The sequence below is a fragment of the Gymnoscopelus microlampas genome (genome assembly GCF_963454915.1).
Source record: "Gymnoscopelus microlampas genome assembly, chromosome: 23".
NCBI lineage: Eukaryota > Metazoa > Chordata > Actinopteri > Myctophiformes > Myctophidae > Gymnoscopelus > Gymnoscopelus microlampas.
In genome coordinates, this window is record NC_139960.1 from 16,072,221 (window position 1) to 16,093,125 (window position 20,905).

The 20,905-nt window shown below is 41.2% G+C and overlaps 2 protein-coding genes across 2 annotated transcripts in view; one reads left to right on the forward strand and one right to left on the reverse strand.

Annotated features, from left to right (window-relative positions):
- The window catches only part of sema3aa (sema domain, immunoglobulin domain (Ig), short basic domain, secreted, (semaphorin) 3Aa), an 818,452-nt gene that overhangs the window by 612,508 nt on the left and 185,039 nt on the right, over window positions 1–20,905 (reverse strand). The gene's annotated exons all lie outside the window — the stretch shown is intronic.
- The window catches only part of LOC311039498 (neural cell adhesion molecule 2-like), a 194,198-nt gene that overhangs the window by 119,824 nt on the left and 53,469 nt on the right, over window positions 1–20,905 (forward strand). The window lies entirely within an intron of this gene.

Consider the following 20,905-nt stretch of genomic DNA (forward strand, 5'->3'; position numbering starts at 1 on the left):
GACGCTGATTCCAAATATGTAAGTTATATTTTTCTCGGAAAACAGGAAGTGCCTCAAAAGGCCACTTTCTGGTTGGTTTTAGGGTGTTCCAGGCCCGTGATAACCCCGATATATTTTTTTTCCAAATCTACATGTAAAATAATGCTAAAATTTGAAATCATCAAACCCTCATATCAAATCATGATTTAATTATCCCTTAATTGGCTATGGTTACGGCTTCGCTATCTCGCTCAATATCTCGAATACGATAAGGACTTAGGGTCCACTTTTTGGATATGTTGTAGAGCTGGCTGAGACGCACGTGTGGATGTCTTGTTTGTCCCAGTACGGCACATTTTTTTTTCTGACTTTGTCCTTTGGTATGGTCTTAAGGTTTAAGACTCTATGTGCCTTCCGATAGTGTAGGAGGTCAACTTAGGAGTGTCGTACCGGGACAAACAAGACATCCACGTGTGCGTCTTGGCAAGCTGTACAACATATCCGAAAGGCGGATTCGAAAAACGTATCGTATCGAGATATATTGCTTTATTGCGCATATAATAACTTGACATTGGACCCTAGCCAATTAAGGAGAACGGTAAGGCCGTGTGTTAGGGGAGTTATATGTTCGCGTTCGGGGCGACGCGCTGACCCAGAATTTGGTGTCCAATTTAGTTTTTACTCCTTTCAAACAGTTTTTCACTATTGTCTCGGCCCCTAGGGTGCGCCGAAACAATCGGACAATGGATTATCGATCAGCTCTTCAGTCATTTTGGGGCATAAACAAGAAGATGAAGGATACAATTAATAATGATGATAATAACTGATAATGATGATGATGTTCAATTTTCTGTAATGATTTTTTCCCCATGATGCATTGCAAAATACAGTTAAACATTGTAAAATGACAGAACAGTAAATTACTGTACATTTTTACTGTAGAAATTACAGAAATTTGTTACAGTGTATACTTTGCACAGTATTGTACCATATTACAATTAATACAGATCCCTATAATGATCCCCCTCATTATATGAATATAGGTCAAATATAGTGATAAAATATAGGTTACGTACCTTGTGTTTTCATGTGAGAAGTGACAAAAAGAAGGTATCAGAATGATTCACAAGTGGGAAAATGAATAAAGCAACCTCTGGGTTAAAAATAACCCAGGCAGGCAATTGAAGCCCTAATAACCCCTTTGACCCATCAGTTTACAGTACCCAAATAACCCATAATTATGACCCAGCCAAATCAACCCAGCAATGTGTTTATAGAAATAACCCAGCATTTTTAAGAGTGTACTAAACACAGTGCAATTAAATGTTACTGATTCTGGGCAAGTAAACAAAGATGTCTTTACTTAATAACAATAAGTAAATTGTATTTTTTAGTACACGTTACTTGATTAAACCTAGTATTGTAACAAATGAGTAAAGCTAACTTATATTTATTTAAGTATAGATAGCTATTGGATTTTACAGTGTAGATTCAACATTGAATCAATGTTGGTATTTCAATAATTAAATGGGAGGAGGGGGGAGGGGGAGGAGGGGGTTGCCCCCCCTCCCCCCAACAAGAAAAAAAGAAAAGAAAACGGCAAACTGCATGGATAAAACGTTGAATCAATGTTGTCATTTCAATCATTAAATGGGGGGAGGGGGGGTGTGAGGAGGGGTGTGCCTCCCCCCCTCCCCCCATAAAAAAAAAAGAAAAGAAAAAGGCAAACAGCATAGATTCAATGCTGATTCAATGTTGGCATTTCAATCATTGAATTTGCACCATAGATTCAACGCTGATTCAATGTTGGCATTTCAATCATTGAATTTGCACCATAGATAAAACGCTGATTCAATGTTGGCATTTCAATCATTGAATTTGCACCATAGATTAAACGCTGATTCAATGTTGGCATTTCAATCATTGAATTTGCACCATAGATAAAACGCTGATTCAATGTTGGCATCACAATCATTGAATTTGCACCATAGATTAAACGCTGATTCAATGTTGGCATTTCAATCATTGAATTTTGCACTGCAATACAACAGTGATTCAATGTTGAAAAACCATCAGTCTTCAATCGTAACCAAAAATCAACCCTAACCACTATAATTCAACGTTGAATAACCATATTTTGCTATCTGGGCTAGGATCATAGATAAACCAAGAACCTATATCATCAGTCTAAACAACAAAAATAAATAATTTGTGCATTGAAACTATTCAAACTATAGGATGCCAGGTCAACAAATTAACCTGGCATCTGTTTACACATAACATGGTATCTAAATTACATTTGAACCTTTGCATAAGCCTGCAAGGTAGTCAGGCTAGGGCAAGTGTTACGGCAAGTGTTACGGCAAGTGCTACGGGTATAAGGTGGAGTCTGAAGAGGTGAGTCAGATTGCGGTGCAAGATTGGGAGTGAATCTGCAGTTCTAACTGCAATGGGCAGTTCGTTCCACAGTTTGGGAGCCAGGAGGGAGAAGAGTCTGGGGCGTGTGGAGCGTTGTCCCGGTTGTTTTATGGATTTTCTTCAGCTAACACGGCTTCCCTGTGTTAGCTGATCTGAGTGAGCGGGAGGAGTTGTATGGGTGGATCAGGCTTTGAAGATATGGGGGTGCCATACCTTTGGTACCCACAAGCTCACTCAGAGCACCAAAGTCATAATTTACGCATCCTACCTGGGTCAGGTTTTTTTTACACCTTGAGAATTCCCATAGACATCACGTCAAATAAGAACTATGTTCCAAATATAAACAAATGAGCCCGGCAGTTTGACTCATATGGATATGAAGCATCAACTGACAGCAATAAATTGCTAATGTTACTGCCGCCAAATTAGTTACATTTTCGCCAGAAACAAATTTGAGTGACTGACTATCGTAAACGATACAGAGCCACCTCCCTGACAATATCCCCGTGACAGTTTGTTTATTTTTGGACCACAATGCTTGTACAGTATGAGACGATTCTAAGATGACCCAATCTCCATAGATAAATTACTTCCGTGACCCAGGGGACGAACAAGTGACGTCAGGACTTCGGTACTCTTGGAGGTAGTGCTGTACCATCTATTGTAATAAAGTTGATAACCAAACCCGGAAGGAGTTTGTACTTCCGGGGAGTATGCGCTGGGAGAGCAACTGTCATTGAAATTTGTGAGTGAGAAATTTTGCAGTTCAGTAATTTCACTCTATGTTGGAAGCAAGTGCCCCTGGACCCAGGAGCAGGTGAACCTGTGGACACTCGTCCACACGGTCATCAGTGGATTCACTGACATTATCCAAGTGCTTATAGAGATTGAAGGTGACATAATGTGACATGCTGTCTAGCACACACTGCTGCAGACAACACTTAGAATAACAATGACGGTGACAGACAGTCAGCGGACATCTTGACCTTTGGAGGCAGCCTCATTAAATAAAGTGAAGTAAAGGAACAGCAGGTGTAAAGTGAACATTTTCAAAAACACAAGCCGGGACCCTTAATCACTTGAAATGCAATTTCTAAAATAAACTCAAATCTACAGGCTTGTGACACATGTGCTTGTAGATTGGCTATTTGTATGCTATTGACAATTTCTTTGACTTACTTTTTTTTTTTTCATCAGGGAGATAATGATGGTAGCAAATTAGCACACCTAGTGACTGCACCTTTCAACAGAACAGATCATGATAAACATCCATGAAAGCACTCAAAACAAGTGTTATTATTGTAATTGTTGTGAAAACCAGGACCAATTTTAGCGAACGTTGAAAACACACAAATCTTTAGTGTTTAGATATTTGTCACGACTCGGGACACGAAGCTTGAAACCGGGACAATCCCGGCCAAACCGGGACGCCTTGTAGCGTCACTCCAACATCACTCCATAAGTAAATGTAATTTGCTCTTTAACCCTTCCATTGTGTTAGGGTAATTACATTTTTTGTTACCTGTTTTCAAGTTTAAACAGGTAAAAAGTACCCTTTACATTTCTTTACAACAACAAGGAACAAGGCTTCATGATATCCTCAGAAACAGCTATTTTAACGCAACAAAATGAATTACCACTGTTTTAGTTAAAGAGGTGGTGCCATGGTTTTGCACTTTCTCTGTTTTTCATGTGTCTATGAGGTTGATAGAACTTCATTAAGCCCCCTGGTGGTGTTTTATGGTGTTTTATGTCTTCTCTGACTATTTTGAGTTTCTTCCTGGAGGCTGAAACCTTGAGGGTCAAACGTGCCAATAGAAGAACAGTACTTTAATGACACAGTAAAATGATGCCCTCCCCCTCATTATCATAACACAACAGGTGTGGGCATGAGGAGGAGGAGGGGCTAGGACAGGTGGGTGGTGCTAAGGTGGTGGAGGAGGTGCTAAGGTGAGAACCAGGTAAACTTAATGAACTGGAGGCGTGTCCACATAAAAACATAATTTTAACACTTTCTGTACACTTTTTTGAAAAAAATCTTCCTCCTGGTATAACCGTAATACCTGATGATTATGTTTTAGAGGGGGGGGGGGGGGTCACTGAAAATCACGGCAACCCGTCTTTAATTCTGATGGTCTAAAAAAAAAAAATCTGTGGTGTAAAGGGTCAAATTTGACCTGGAAGAAAAGTGTGGATTAATTCCCCCCAAATTGTCAATATTCAATGTTTACATGTTTGAGAGTGAGAGAAACTTGTCCTCAATTAGCATTTGCTATTAGGAGTAAAATAAAGTTTGGGTTTATGAAAAATAAATGACTTTTTAACTTGTATGGTACACGGGTCAATTTTGACCCTTAACACCACAGATGTGACTATTTTTAATATTAACACATTTTAAAGTTAAAAAACTAAAACAAATATATATTTTTTGGAAGTGTGTTCTAATATTAGTCTATTATAGCTAGATAACATCATTGTCTTCATTATAGGAAAGGTAATGAGTGAATTTTAACATTTGTATAATTGAAAACGAGATATATTGAAAGATGAAACCCTAACCCAAAATAATATTTTAGTGTTTACATGGATATGAATGCATTACAAGTCAGCTATGAGGTGGGAGAAAAAGTATAGAGTACAGAGTATTTTGGGCTGAGTTAAATCACGGGTCAAATTTGACCCGATAGCACCAAAAGTTTATGCCGGTTTCTAACACAATGTAAGGGTTAAGCAGTGATAATTTTGGCAACCGATGCACAGTGTTTTATTCAAATGATAATTCAACCTCAGCCAAAATATGGAGGGTTGAGGATGACAAAAGAACAGGATGAAAAAGGAGAAACGGGACTGGGGGTGTCGGTTAGAGTAAGGTTTATCTGGGCTAGCTGGCCTGCATGTTAGTCCCCTAGTTGACCGGTGTCATGCCAACAGTCTCCACAGATCATTCTGTTACATTTAATTGAATGAGAAAATGTCCATTCAGCGCACAGCGATACAAAAAAATGAAGAGAAGAGAATTGAAGGTTTAGTTAATGGCTTCAAATTGAGGGTGAAGGAGAGGAACGGAGAATAGAAATGTGAGAGAGAGGGGGGAGATGAAATGGCAATCATAGAGAAGCTGCTGCTGCCCGACAGTGACACATTCTTCCATTCTTCTTTTAACCTTTAAGGTTTGGCGCAGACAGAGCTCATCCTTTTGAATAGGTGCTAATAGGAATATCATTGAGCTTCTGATTTCAGCTTTTTATTGTGTGCTTGACTCAATTATAATTGTATGATTCAGATCTTTACATTGTATTACTCCCTTAAGCTTAAAGATCCTCCAATGTAAGTCAGCATTACAGTTCAAGTAATGCACACATTGTCCATTCATGAGCACAGTGCTAGATTGTCATTCCCACGTTGCCCTCCTAACGGTTAACCACTTAAACTCTATATTTAATTGAGTACCACAGGGGTCTATATTACGCCCCCTCTTTTTTCCCCTTGAAATATCTTCACCGAAAATAACCAATCTACAAGCTCCGTAACACATTGCATTGCGACGCGTGATATTGACGGTATGAAATATACCAGAATTCAAAACCAGCGCATGGGGGCACCTGCTGGCCTAGTGGTCCAGGTGCATACCACCACATAACAGGCTTGCGGGTTTGAATCCCGATCCCGACAACCTTTGCAGCGTGTCTCTCCCTGTTACATGTCTAACTCCACTGTGTACTATCATTAAAGGCAGAAAAGCCCCCAAAATATCTAGGAAAAAATGGAGAATGTTCTCACAGGAAGCCAAAATGAAATATATCAGAAACTTGCATTTCATGCAAGTTGTAAAGAAGATTTATCATGAACTGAAAGTACTAAAAGTAGGCAGTTCAAAGGCCAAACCCATGATGTGGTTGAATTAATCTGCAGGGTTGAGATAATGGCCATGTCAGAGCCACAGGCAGGACATGGCAGGGTAATAACCGGCTCAATGCCTCAGTGGCGTTTCAACCTTCCCACCCTCTGACAAACCACCTGGTTTTATTTTCATCTCCACGGGACGTAAACAGTAGCATGCTGCCGAACACAGTGCTTTGGCTCCTAGTTTTTATGACCTCTGCCGAGGACATGCTGTACTTGAAACCATTTTTTTTTTAAATACTTTGATACGTTTTCTTAATGAGTTTTTCCACTGCATAAAACTTAACACTTCACAATATACTGTAGACAGCATAGAACTCGAAACATCATAGACAATTGAAATTGTACGTGTACATAGCCATACAGTACATATATTGTAAATGCATACAGTTTATACTGTGCATACTGTATGTGCACCCACTTATGCACAGAAAAAAATCAAAGACCACAGCTCTGCTCAGCCTGTATAAAGTGTGAAGATAATGATGTATATTTTTATGGTCCAAAAGCGGCTATACTTAGTTTCCTGGGAGAGGTTCAAGGAGGATGGTTCCAGTCAAAGTGTAGTTGTCAGAGCATGTTTTATTTCCGCCCGACTGGCTAACTGTCATTTGGGTCTAATAAGCAGCGTGCCCAGTCACATGTAAAACACCTTATTTATACATTGTTTACCTCCTGCCAACAAAGGAGGGGTCAGGTAGTTTAAGCCCAGCCCCTAATCCCTGTAGGCCTATCACACACACATAAGCAAGGGATAATGCATGGGGAGGTAGTCATTATTGAAATTTAAAGCCCGACAGGGCTTTAAATTTCAATTATGACTACCTCCCCATGCATTATCCCGCTTATTACACGGCTACTTAATAAATACATTTACCCAAAAGTAACAACAAAACAAAGTATTTCCTTGCTTACGGCAATGAAAGTATTCCATAAGTATTGGGCTGGGCGGACAAGTTCGCCTTGCAAAAACAAATGACGAAATGGAAAAAAACTCGCCCCAAAACACACTCGCCCCCCATTCTATTTACTGCCGATTTGCCTGTAATACCGCCGGATTTGCCCCGGGGCGACTGTGTTTTGGGGCGAGCGTTTTGGTATTCCCCCGTTGTTGTGCCACGATAAACAAGGAAGCGCAGTGGATCAAATAGAATGACTTCTCGGTTATTGCATCGTCTATTTCTCACTTCAAATGTTTTCAAAAACATTCTTGAGAGCAACGTTTAGTTGTAAATGACATTGTTTGTTTGTTTACATGGCTGTCATGTTGGATAAAGCATATAACCAAGCAGCACAGGTTGACATGAGCAGGTGTTCTGAGTCTCTGATTACACAGCGGTCCGTTATAGAGCTCATCGGTCATTATCCAGAAATAATGACCGATGACTGACCAATCAGAATCGAGCATTCAACCAAGCCGTGTAATAAACATGAATACTGAAGGGTCGTGGGCGAGCCCCCCGCAAACACCCTGTTATAACACATGTGCATGTCCTTACAGTGTAACAACTTGTCTAATTCTAAATTCTAAACCAATACGATTACATGAAGTCTTGGTTAATACTTATTGTACAACATCTCTTAAGCTTTAGAATAAGTCCACACACATTATACATCTCTGATTGTAAACAGCTGTTAGAAATACAATGAGTCAACAAAAGACAGCAGTTACTTTAAGACTTAATACTTCCCTTAACTGACGTTTCTTTTTGTTAACCACACAAGTCATAGCTATCCAGACTTTAATCATTTTACCTACTCATTTAAAAGGCTCTTAGTATTGTGTACATAATCTTACTGTTTGACAGAGTTTAAGTTAAACTCTAGAGAAAACCAAAAGGTACATCTTCTGTAGGCCTCATGGCTGTGGTCTGTGGCTGACGCCCATGGAACAATGGCTATTTTAATCAGTTCAAATTAAGACAAAAGAAGCCAACCTCAGGACATGGGGTGTCAACGCCTGAGCTCCAACGATTTTCATCTCTGAACCAAGAAACAAAAGGTTTACCAGACAGCCTGTTCCGTTTCTCACTTCACCTGGGCTTCTATAACTTAATACAATGGCCAGAAACTCTTGGGGTGTCACTGATTACATTAAATGGCTGAGACCACCAGTTTGGTGATGTTTCTCCAGTCCAGGTTGCCTCAGTATTCGACCAAATGTCAGCACAGTCCTAGATACAAATACTTCAAGGGTTTATCAATTTAAAATGGAATATCCTGGAAATACCATGTTCTCATGTTTGAAATGATACCACAATAATTCACACTTCCACTTTCTACCTGTGGTACAGGTAGAAAAGGAGAAATTAAGTCAAAGACAGAGCGAGAACTCCATATAAGAGTGAGAGTGAGAGTAAAAAGAGACGAGATATAGATTGAGAGAGAAGCGAGAGACAGAGAGCATGTATCAGGACAAATCATCCAACCCTAATAGACCTACACCCTGTCCACATCACAGTCCATGTCCAGCTATTTTCCGGTCTCCCTTACAAAAAGCAATCAATCGCTTCCAACAAAACACTGCAGCAAGGGTTCTTACTAGAACCAGACAATTATGATCATTCTTGTTCTCACCCCTGTTCTGGCCTCACTGCACTGGCACTGCCATGGCTACCTGTGGCATTAAGAACTGATTCCAAAATATAATTGGTTGTTTTTAAATCACAGAACGGCCTTGCACCTGCGTATATTTTTGACCTTGACCTTCTGACCCCTATGCATCTCTCCCTACAGCCTTAGATCGGCAGGTCAGCTGTTACTCACAGTCCCCATGTCAAGGCTTGTAACATAAGGAGATAGAGCATTTGCTGTAAGGCAGGGGTCTTCAACAGGGGGTCCGGGACCCCTAGGCGGTCCTCAGAGTTACTACAGGGGGGCCGCCAAATCTTTGTGTGATTTATTTTTTACATTAACCACTTGAACCCTAGAATCCTTACTCTGAGGGGAACATTAGCCGAAAATAGCAGATCTACAAGCCCACAACGCCTCGCGCTGCGAGGCGTTGTGGCCTTGTAGAGCGGCTATTTTCGGCTTTTCTAAGTATTGAGGGTTTAAGTGGTTAACTGTCTGAAAATACACACTAACATGAATCCAACTCAACACCACACAATGACAATGTGCTGTCAAACAAGTCTATGAAGCTATCTATGAAATCTATGACAAAAGTTATCCCCGGAGGAGGCAGTGACCTCCTCCGGGGAGCAAAAGTTTTAACCACCCCAGCATGCGTATTATGGGAAAAATTTCGCAGAAAATAGCGGTACACAGTATCTCTATAGTCATGTGATCAACGCGGATCTGTCCGATGCTGCACATTCCATCCTGATTAGCTAAGATTGGCTTCCAAAGTTTGCAGGATTGGTTCGTTTTGAACAAAATGCCTCAAATCATGAACGCAGCATGCAATTTACGTGAACTTTTGCACGCACATTCCCACTAGGCCGAGAAAGAAATGCCACCCTTTACACATTGGCCTGTTATAGCGCCACCAGTAGGTCTAATTTAGCAAAACACATTTTTGGAACGAAATTCCTCAAATCATGAATGCATTGTCCGATTGCCGTGAAAGGCCCAAGAAGAAATGGCACCCTTTTCACATTGGCCTACTATAGCGCCACCAGGAGGCCACAATAACCTACCTGACCTGGCGGAGACCTGTGCTCCGAGGAGCACTTTTTCTAGTTTGCCTCTCCTTTGCACTTTGCTGTTCATTCTGTGACTTGAGCATGGCCTAATCTCCTTCAAACCACTGTACAGGTGTAGAACAATAGTTTTTATATATTTGACATTACAAAGGTTGTGGAAATGACCCCTCATTAAATTTAATTAGCTTCTCTGTACTCTGAGAACAAGGCCAGACATTTGATGTGCCTTTATTACCATTAATTTGACCATTATTACCATAGTCATTTGACAGGGACCTTTTCCCTTTGAGGGATGGTCTTATTAGTACCTGGACAAAGTGTCAATTCCTTGAGAATGAACGACACGACGGGATCATTAACAACGTCGGCTCTGGTCCCCTTATAGTAGTTTGTATATCGTTGCTTTTTGTTTGTTTTCTTAAATTAATGCCCTACTTTGTTGTACACAAATACCTAAATAGGAGATCTACAAGGTCACAATGCGACGGGTTGTGAGCTTGTAGATCTGCTATTTTCACTATTTTGGAAACATTTTGAAAGTGTAAGTAGTTAGGTTGATCTGTGGGTTTCATTAATATTTATCCAGTGAAAAGTATTAACAAGAGCTTGTGACAAAATATTAACTTTTAGTTTTTCCTGAAAGGTTTTGGATATTCTTCTGCCTACACATACGTCATGTGTATGTCCTAGCTTGAGCTAACAGGAGAAGGGATCAACGTCACGTGATTCCCTTGTTTGACCCGGCAAAAACCACGGCAAATAGGATTATTGGCAGAATCGCGGAAGTTTAGAATATTTGGCAGTCCCATTTTAATTTTTCACAAGATCGGTGGTTGTTGCAATGGCCTGCACTACTATACTTCACCATATGTTGCACTATGACGAAATAAGCCCATAGAATATAACAACGTGTACGTTCCGTGAAGCAATTCCAATGGTGAAAGCTGTGTTATTTCACCCGGTGACGGAATGGCGGATTCGGCCACGCCCCAAAATACCCGAAAGGTGTGTCTCAAAGAATACAAGATTATCACGGATGGATGAATTGGTATCCTAACCTGAAAATGCATTTTCTGTTTACTAAAGAGTTGGAGAGACAGGATAGATGGACCCCTGTTATTGAACAAGCACTCTATAGCAACGATTGCTATCCGGATATTAAGCTTGATGGTTTTAATAAAAATATATCACTTACACCACCTTTAATAGTCCTCTATGAAAACTCAACTGAGAATTAACCCATGAAATGTGGGAAAGCATCTGTGTCATTTTAGATTTTGGCTATAAATATAGCAACATACGATTTTTCAGAAAACTCTTTATGTGCGCTTGTACATCTGCTATTTTGAAAAATCGTAAGTGTTTTAATGGGTGTCTTAATGGGTTAAAATGTAACCACTGCATGAAAGGTGATGAAATACTTTTCTACCATAGAGAGCTCGGTGTGTGTGTGTATGTGTCTGTGTGCCTGTCTGTGTGTGTGTGTGTGTGTGTGTGTGTGTGTGTGTGTGTGTGTGTGTGTGTGTGTGTGTGTGTGTGTGTGTGTGTGTGTGTGTGTGTGTGTGCGTGCGTGCGTGCGTGCGTGCGTGCGTGCGTGCGTGCGTGTACCGTGTTTGCAGGGAGAGATGTAATTTGTTCCTGAACATCATGGCCTGTCCTGAGAGAGATGGAAGGAGCTGCTTGTAGACAATATTGAAAGAGGAAGGAGCCAAGAAATGTAGTCTCTCTCTCTCTGTGTGACATGTGTGAATGTATTATCGCCCAACCCGCTGCATCTCCACCACCACACCTCAGAGCTGCTGCTGCTGATGTTGTCGCCTCACACAGAAACCACACTCACTGATGTCACCCTATGCAGAAACAGGCTGTAGAAACAGGTTGTAGACCTGTCAAGACAGGAGGGAAGTTAGAGGAGAGGGCAGAGAGAGGGTAACAAAGGGAGAGAAACAAAGGAAAGTGTGAGATGGATTAAAACAGGAACTGAACGCACAGAGAGGTCCAAGGTTGTTATTGTCACATGTACTTAAAGTAACCAGTACAGTACAGCTTGTGTTAGCATTGCAGCCAGTGGAATTATTGTACCTTGAGCCACCTCAACAGTGTGACAACAATGAAAATGCAATAAGAAGGTGTAAAAATAGTCTTTATTTGTCATTGTATTATTTGTATTTGTATTGTGTATTTTTCCAGTGGTGGAAAAAGTACTCAAATGTTGTACTTAAGTAAAAGTATCGATACTGCAATGTATACTCTGTTACAAGTAAAAGTCCGGAATTCAAAATTGACTTGAGTAATACAAAAGTATTGGTATCAAAATGTACTTAAATTACCAAAAGTAAAAGTACTAAAATGTTTGAAAATAGCAGATCTACAAGCAGCTCACAACGCATCGCATCGCAACGCGTTGTGAGCGGCTATTTTCAAATAGCTTAGGTATAAAATAGGGCTAAAGTAGAAGTGGAATAGAAGTAAAAGTATAGACAATTGGACATACTCCAGTTAAGTAAAAGTACCTAAAAACTGTACGTAAGTACAGTACTTGAGTAAATGTACTTACAGTAGTTACTTTACACAACTGCTATTTTCCCGCCCTCATGAAACATTTTTCATAGAATAAACTTTGTTTTAACTTCCTCTCCTCCACATGTTTTGAGTGCTCGGATCTCCTCTTCCTTTTTAAGTCTACATTCCCGCTGATCCTAGAAGCACCTTCCATGTACTTTTAAGAGCATCCGTTTGCCGTTGGCCTCTGTGTTTTTTCTCTACAATAAGCAGGGGCACTACATACAGGGAAAAGGAGAGGTTAAATACAGTGTTTATGTGAACACATCAGCAGCCAGCTGTGAAAATCACTATTTTCATGTTTGAGCATAGTGATTTGTTCCTGTGTGAAATGTGCTGGAATGGGGCTCTCAGTGAGTGTTCATGAATGTGTATGATGCTGCTAGTGTGCGTGCTGCTAGTGTGTGTGCGTGCGTGCTTGTGTGAGTGTGCCTGTGTGCGTGCACGTGGTACTAGTGATTGGATGTATTCCTGGTGGGCTGAAGGCTGCAGTTGCATGTCATGTCTCTTTGAAAGATCTTCCTTTAAATAAAAATGAAGAACGATATCAGACACATCTCATAGCTTCAGAAGGAAGTTGCAGTGTGTTTATACATATGCACATGCATATGTACATGCGCGTCAATCCCGGGGGGGACGGGGGGGTTTGTCCCCCCCTAGCTTCAGATTGGACCCCCCAAGTCAATATGCATCCATGCGTTCTGTGCGCCCGTCGGCTGCAACGTTTCCTTCTTGCCACACATCTACACTTCATGGAGTAGGCCTACAGTTAATATAAAGCAAACTTAATGTTCTCAACAAAACTCACAAGCCTCTGTGCCAAACCTTCTATTTGTACACTTTACAGTAGCTATTGATAATCATAGATGATCGATTCTCAATTCCTCTGCTCTGCTCATTATTTGAAACAGCCAGCAGGTAAAATAACGTTTTACTCCTACTTGGCTGTGCCTCGGCCTGTGTTTTGCATTGAGGCGATCAGGGCTACTCACCCCCCAAGTCATTTAGAATAATAAAAATACATTTTAAAATATATTTTTTTTCAATATTAAATATAAAAAAAAAAGATATATTAAATAAAAAAATCACGACGTTTTTTTTCAAGACAGATTTCCGCCCTTACATATGTACAGTATGTGTTTGCATGTACTGTAGGCCTATGTGTTTGCATGTATAGTATGTGTGTGTATGTACAGTAGTGTGCACTCCCATCTGTATGTCTGGACTATGATGCGTTTACTCTACCTGGTGTGGTTTTGTGTGACTCACCTGCCAGTGAGGAGCCCCCACGGGGAGGACGTATAGGGCCTTCGTCCTACTCCTTCCGCCCAACACTCCCTGCTGACAGGTGCCACCCCAGCCTGTAGGATTACTATATCACCCTCCCCAAACACAGGCCAATAGTGTTGGCATAGATGCTCGACAAAGCCGGATGCACCACAGTGCATGAACTTCTACAGATGTAATCTTTTTTTAAACATTTAAACCCTCTATACTTACGAAACAATAATACTTAGTTTGCTCCCTTTTCCCTTCTACACTTGAAAATACAAGCTCACAACGCGTTGGAAACGCGACTTGTTGTGAGCTTCTAGGTCGGTTCATTTTCTGCGAATGTTCCCCCCAGAATAGGGATGCTGACGTTCAAGGAGTTAAGTCAAGCTTCAGTTCTGTGTACTGTTAACAGTACAACATTATAGATACTGTAGGACCATACTGGTGTTATTGCATGTTTAACCCATTGAATACAATTAGCAATTCTGCATACAGATCCTACCTTAATGAAATGAATGGAAAACAACTCTTGACGTCTAGGAATGTCAAGAGAATCGGAAATTGTCAGTAGCAATGTAGGGTGAAAATAATATTGAATTTTATTGTATTTATAGGGACAAAATATTACCTAAAACAATAGAATACCTAGTTTAGAAGCCCCTTTTATCCAGTGGTTCTCAACCTGTGGGTTTGGGACCCCCAGGAGGTCCTCAGATGATTTGCTTAAAGGAGCATTTCACCCCTGGAAGAAACTGCAATCACTCAATGGTAATAGTATTTGTAGTAGATAACAGTAGCACAATTTAAAATTTGCACCCTATGGCCATAAAAATAATGAAATCTGTGTGTTTGACTAGGTTTTGACTGGACTGCTTATTACTACAATGACCATAATGCTTTTGGTTTACTGCCCCTCCTTGTGGCAGGGGAGATTCTGTGTGGGTGTGATCTCCAACAACAACGTTGAAACAGCATGGTAGTGTTGCCATGTCTGCTTATTATAAGCGGCTTCTTTCTAAAATGTAGTTGATATTTGGGCTTGTTTCCAAATGTTTTGATTGTTGTTTAAACCAGTGGTTCTCAAACATGTTCATGTATTTTTCCACAGTCCCCCATCTGAAATTATAATTTGTGCCAGGGAGCCCCTAACAGATATTTGTCAAAAATATTCCACATTTTGCACTTTTTCCCCCTCAAGATGTTTTTGTAAATAGCAGATCTACAAGCTCACAATGGGCAGCGAAGCGTTGTGAGCTTGTAGATTGGCAATTTTCAAATATATAATATCCCATGTACATGTCTAGGTAAAGTTGGCCTAGTTATCCTCTTTTGGGTTTGTTTTCTTAGACCTGGTTGCTTATTTCTCTCACAATATCTGGCAACACTGACTGAAGAACGTCAACCTAGCACATGTTCATCTAGTTACATATATGTCCAAGGATTCGTTAGTGATGTCATATCACTGTCAAATCCTTGCTATCTTCATGCAGTTCTACTTCCGTGTCGCATAGTAGTGACATCACTGTCGAATCCTTGGTATTTTTATCCTAGCCTTTCGCGACGGTTTGTTTACCAGCTGCCTCTCCACGCTGTCTTTTTTTTTTCACGCTTGAGCTTATGAAACACTACACAGGATTATTATTTCATGTCAACATTCAAGTACAACTATCAGAAGATAACTCAGGTAAAGTAAAGTCTCACTCTGCAACGGGGGGCGCAGCTAATGGGAGTGACTGTGTGGGGACACCCCATTGGGGCGGTCTTTGGAGCTGGTCTGTGTGAGACGCGTCGAGACAACATGTAGTGCGGAAAAGGAATGACATAACATTTCGTGACGTAAATAACGTCACGAGAAGGTAGAAGATTACTAGATATCTCAAAACACAGATCATACACAAAAATAATAATAATTGAGTCCTAAACTTCATTACCATTGGGTCATTTTCTTCCAGGGGTGAAATGTCCCTTTAATGTGCAACATTGTTTTCTCACTCAACAGTATAAACAAACCAACATACAGTATAAGTGTATTAGTATCTGCACATTTCTATAATGTAATGACTTTTAAGATCTTTTTAATACCTCTAAAATAGAATAAACAAATAAACATAGGACCATTACTGCGTCAAAAGTAATCAACAAACTATGCTATAAAAACTGGTCAGACATTGGCCAAATTGTCAAATTATATAAGAAAGAGGCAAAAACCGAGTCAAATTAAATGTAAAGGCTCAACTCCTATCCAAGTGCTTGTCAAGGTGGGCGGTCCCCAGTTCAAATATGATTATCTTGGGGGGTTGTGGCCTGAAAAGGCTGAGAACCACTGATTTCTGCAACTAATTGAAGCCTCTGCAATTTGTAAAATGCAATATTCCGTATTGCGATTTCAAGCCCCTTTTGTTTTGCCAAGGCTGCAGGCTGCACACATACAGAGAGAAGAGCACCACCTCCACAGAGCAGCTCAAGACAAGAGGCTTAAGAACAGAGGCAGAACTGATAAGACTGTTGCCAGGAGGAAGTCAGTCTGAGCTGTGAGGGAGAGAGGAGAGAGCTTGTTTCTCAGACACCTGAGCTGAGAGCGTACGTCAGGACAATTGGACATGGTTTACTGCAGTGGTTCTCAACCTTCTTTTGCCAATGTTACACGCACGCACGGACGCATGCACGCACGCGCGCACGCACGCACGCACGCACGTACACAACACACACGCATGCCCGCACACACGCACGCACATGCACACACAGTATATACAGCGAATCACACTTGTAGATTTGCTTTTGCTTTTTTTTTGGGGGGGGGGGGATATAATTGTATATTTTTGACTATTTATAAGATATAAGATAATGACATGCCCAAAATAGGTAAGCATAAGCAAGTTGTGTGCAACATCTTAGTTATTTTCACTTTTCACAAACTTGTGAAATGGGACATTCTGCACAATGAATACTTTTACTTTTGGTACTTAAAGTATAGTGCATACTGATACCAATACTTTTATTTGCAACTTATACATTTGTGTAATGTAACATTTGTGGTGTTGCTACTTTTACTTACACCTTTTCAACCTGTAATGTAATGATTTTCTTTTATTTAATGCACATTCAAATATGGGTTTCTGTGTCCTCAGCCCTCATATGAGACACAGACCGAGTAGATTTTATGTTACCATATCATGAGCGTTAGTGAGGACCAATTATACGAAGATTATACTGATGCTAAGAAGGATTTTGAACAGCACCTGTGCTCCCAGACAACCTTCCCAAGGCAGGTACACACTGCAAGACCTTAAAGTGGTCGGGGGGTCATCTGATCGTTAAGCATAACACACTGCAGGAGTTTATTTCTTGAAATCGGCTGTCATAATATCGTTGTGGTCTTCACAACACGATTGATCCCCGACAAGGGCTGACACACTGTAGGATAGTTCACTAGGATGCTATCTCCAGAGTCAGACCCAATACATACATTTGTGTTTATTCCAATTCATTTTAATCGACGTATCCCGTGATATGCCTCTCTCCCTCTCCCTCTCCCCCGGGCCCTCTCTCTCTCCCCCCTCTCTCGCTCTCTCTCTCGCTCGCTCGTCAAGAGCGCAGAAGCGGTCAGTGCCATGTCTGCTTATTATAAGCGACTTTGGGATTGTTTTTCTGTAAAGTTGCTTGAAAGTGTAGTTGTTTTTTTGGCCTTGTTTTCTAATGTTGTTTGAACCAGTTGTTCGCAAACATTTTCATGGCAAGGACCCCCAAATTAATAATAATAATTAATTTTCCACAGAGCGCAGACCTCCAAGATCTGTGTGGATTTTGTAAATATCCCCCCCCCCCCCCCCCCCCCAAATGTCTTCTTTAAAAATAGCCTATCTACAACGTGAGCTTGTCGATCGTCTATTTTCAAGTATCCAATGTATTTGTATATAGGCTTAAAGTGCTCATAGTCGCTCTTGTTGGGCTTGTTTTCACAAACCTGGTTGCTTATTTCTCTCGCAAAATCTGGCAACACAGACAACGACACACACACACACACACACACACACACACACACACACACACACACACACACACACACACACACACACACACACACACACACACACACACACACACACACACACACACACACACACACACACACACACAGAGAGAGAGAGAGAGAGCTCTCGCTCTGTCTCTCTCTCTCTCTCTCTCTCTCTCTCTCTCTCTCTCTCTCTCTCTCTCTCTCTCTCTCTCTGTACAATTCCTCTAAAATAAGCAGCCCACCAGGCTCGCTCACTTTATCATTTTGTTTTATAATGTTAACTTATTACAGGACTGGACGGTAATATTGCGGTAGGGACTGTTTGTTGTGGTCAGGTCCAGTGACGCTCCCCATAGCCACTGTGGCTGTAATGTGCTCTCATTGGCTGTAGCGTGCATCTCCAGGCAAGGTGCTCGCAGCCCCGTTCATAGTGTATGATATTGTCTGTTGTCTTGTCCCAGACAGGGAGGTTTTGTCGGCGAGCGCCAAAAAATGTCGGCGACAGCAATATCGGACCTAATGTCTTGCAGTGTGTACCTGCCTTAGTGAGACCGCTTTAGAACTCATCAATCTGTCTAAAATGTAGACTCTATATCAGTCCAAATAAATCCCTCACATCTACAAAACTCTGCTGTTCTTTCTACCTTTTTGCCAGGGGGATTGTTCATTCCTGTCTGGTTAATTACACCATAAACCAGCGGGCAAGCAATTAAACATGACTCATTTATTCCAAGTTAAGGAAGAGGCCCAATTTCTTTCCAATATGGCTGCTGTGCATAGAGCCTGTTAGTGCAGCAATTGAGTTGTTTTGATTCGTTGTGGGAGAGGTAGAGGTTGCTTCAGTGAGCCAAAATGAATGGCAGGACACTGATTGGTAGAAATATCCTCTCTGCCCGCGCTCAAACGAGCATGACAGCGCACCAAATCAAAATATGAAAATCTGCTGTGAGGTACTTTTACTTCACTGGAGTATTTCCAATTGTCTATACTTTTACTTCTACTCTAGTACATCTCAGAGACAAATATTGTGCTTTTACTCCACTACAATTATTTGAAAACTTTAGTTACTATTACTTTGCAGATATCAATTATTACGTTATAAAACATATTAACCACTTTAGCCCTATTGTATACCTAGGCTATTTCAAATAGCAGATCTATAAGCTCACAACGCGCCACATCGCGACACGTTGTGAGCTATTGTCAAACATTTTAGTACTATTTTTGGTACTTTAAGTGCATTTTAAGTGCACCAATACTTTTGTACTTTTACTCAAGTATTTGTTTTTTGTAAAGTAAATTACTTGTAACAGAGTACTTCTACATTGCAGTATTGATACTTTTACTTAAGTAAAACATTTGAGTACTTTTCCACCGCTGGCTGTATCGTGATTATTGGCACTTCATTGATGCGGTCAGGAACTTGGCTGCGCCTCGTTCCTGACCGCATCACTGTCGTGCCAATAATCACGATAACGCACACCCTCTTGTGTAATATTGCTTAAATAAAATGTAAGTTTGTTGTATTTTGGTTGATATTCATGCACTGGCAAACTTAGGCTATTAGGAGTGAGGAACTGTCCGTTGTCCTCACTCCTGTTGTGGCCTATTGTACATTTGACATTTTATTTTCCTCTCTCCATGGAAGCTATAGTGATTAGCTAATTGAATGTGATGCGATCACATGTGTTTTCTACATCGAATACTATGGATGACAACTTTCCTTAGGATTATTTAAGTCTGAGGTAAGCCTGCTAATATAGGCTCGACTTGTCTGCCAGTGCTTTGATTGATAGCCTAATTTGTCTGTCTGTCTGTCTGCCTGTCTGTCTGTCTGTCTGTCTGTCTCCTCTCTCCCCGTCTGTCTGTCTGTCTGTCTGTCTGTCTGTCTGTCTGTCTGTCTGTCTGTCTGTCTCCTCTCTCCCCGTCTGTCTGTCTGTCTGTCTGTCTGTCTGTCCATTCTCCCCCTCTCCCGCTCTCCCGCTCTCCCGCTCTCCCGCTCTCCCCCTCTGTCTGTCTGTCTGTCTGTCTGTCTGTCTGTCTGTCTGTCTGTCTGTCTGTCTGTCTGTCTGTCTTTCCTCTGTCTGTCTTTACTCTGTCTGTCTGTCTGTCTGTCTTTACTCTGTCTGTCTGTCTGTCTGTCTGTCTGTCTGTCTGTCTGTCTGTCTGTCTGTCTGTCTGTCTGTCTGTCTGTCTGTCTGTCTGTCTCCTCTCTTCCTCTCTCCCTCTCTCCCCTCTCTGTCTGTCTGTCTGTCTGTCTGCCTGTCTGTCTGTCTGTCTGTCTGTCTGTCTGTCTGTCGTCTGTCTGTCTGTCTGTCTGTCTGTCTGTCTGTCTCTCCCTTTATGTAAGTCATCAATTGCTGATGCAGGTTGTGTGAATAGAGTCTCTATGTCGTTCTTGAACAAAGTAATGTCACTCTTAACAGCGGGTCCACTTCAACCTTTCAAAGCCAATGGGAGACTTGTTCCTTTGTCCCACACTGCAGGGAGTGCAGTACCACTTGATTGCTGCTTGACTATCTGGCAGGCTGCTTTCTTGCAGCTTTTTCTCATCAATTGTGTCAAATTGACACATCTGTGTGTGTGTGTGTGTGTGTGTGTGTGTGTGTGTGTGTGTGTGTGTGTGTGTGTGTGTGTGTGTGTGTGTGTGTGTGTGTGTGTGTGTGTGTGTGTGTGTGTGTTGTGTGTGTGTGTGTGTGTGTGTGTGTGTGTGTGTGTGTGCGTGCGTGCGTGCGTGCGTGCGTGCGTGCGTGCGTGCGTGCGTGCCTGCGTGCTTGCTGGTTTCATTTGGAAAGTGTTGAAGAAAAATAGCAGTGGTATTGTTGCTTAGAGTGAGTTTTTTCATGTTTCCGCTACTTTTGTTGCCGTTTGACTAGTGTTCAGTGTGCCTGCTGTCAGAGATGATTCATATCAGTGCTGTCGGGCAGAAACCTTGTATCTCCATCTTCCAAATTTGAAACTATAAGTAGAAAGTGGTTATGTGTGTCTGTGGGTTTTATAGATAGTCAAAGAAAAAATAAACATCCTCCGTGTCTTGGTGCTGAGCCAAACTGTAAGAACAGAATCATGAAAATAAAGCGGGGGCTCGCAACTCACTTTTGAGTGC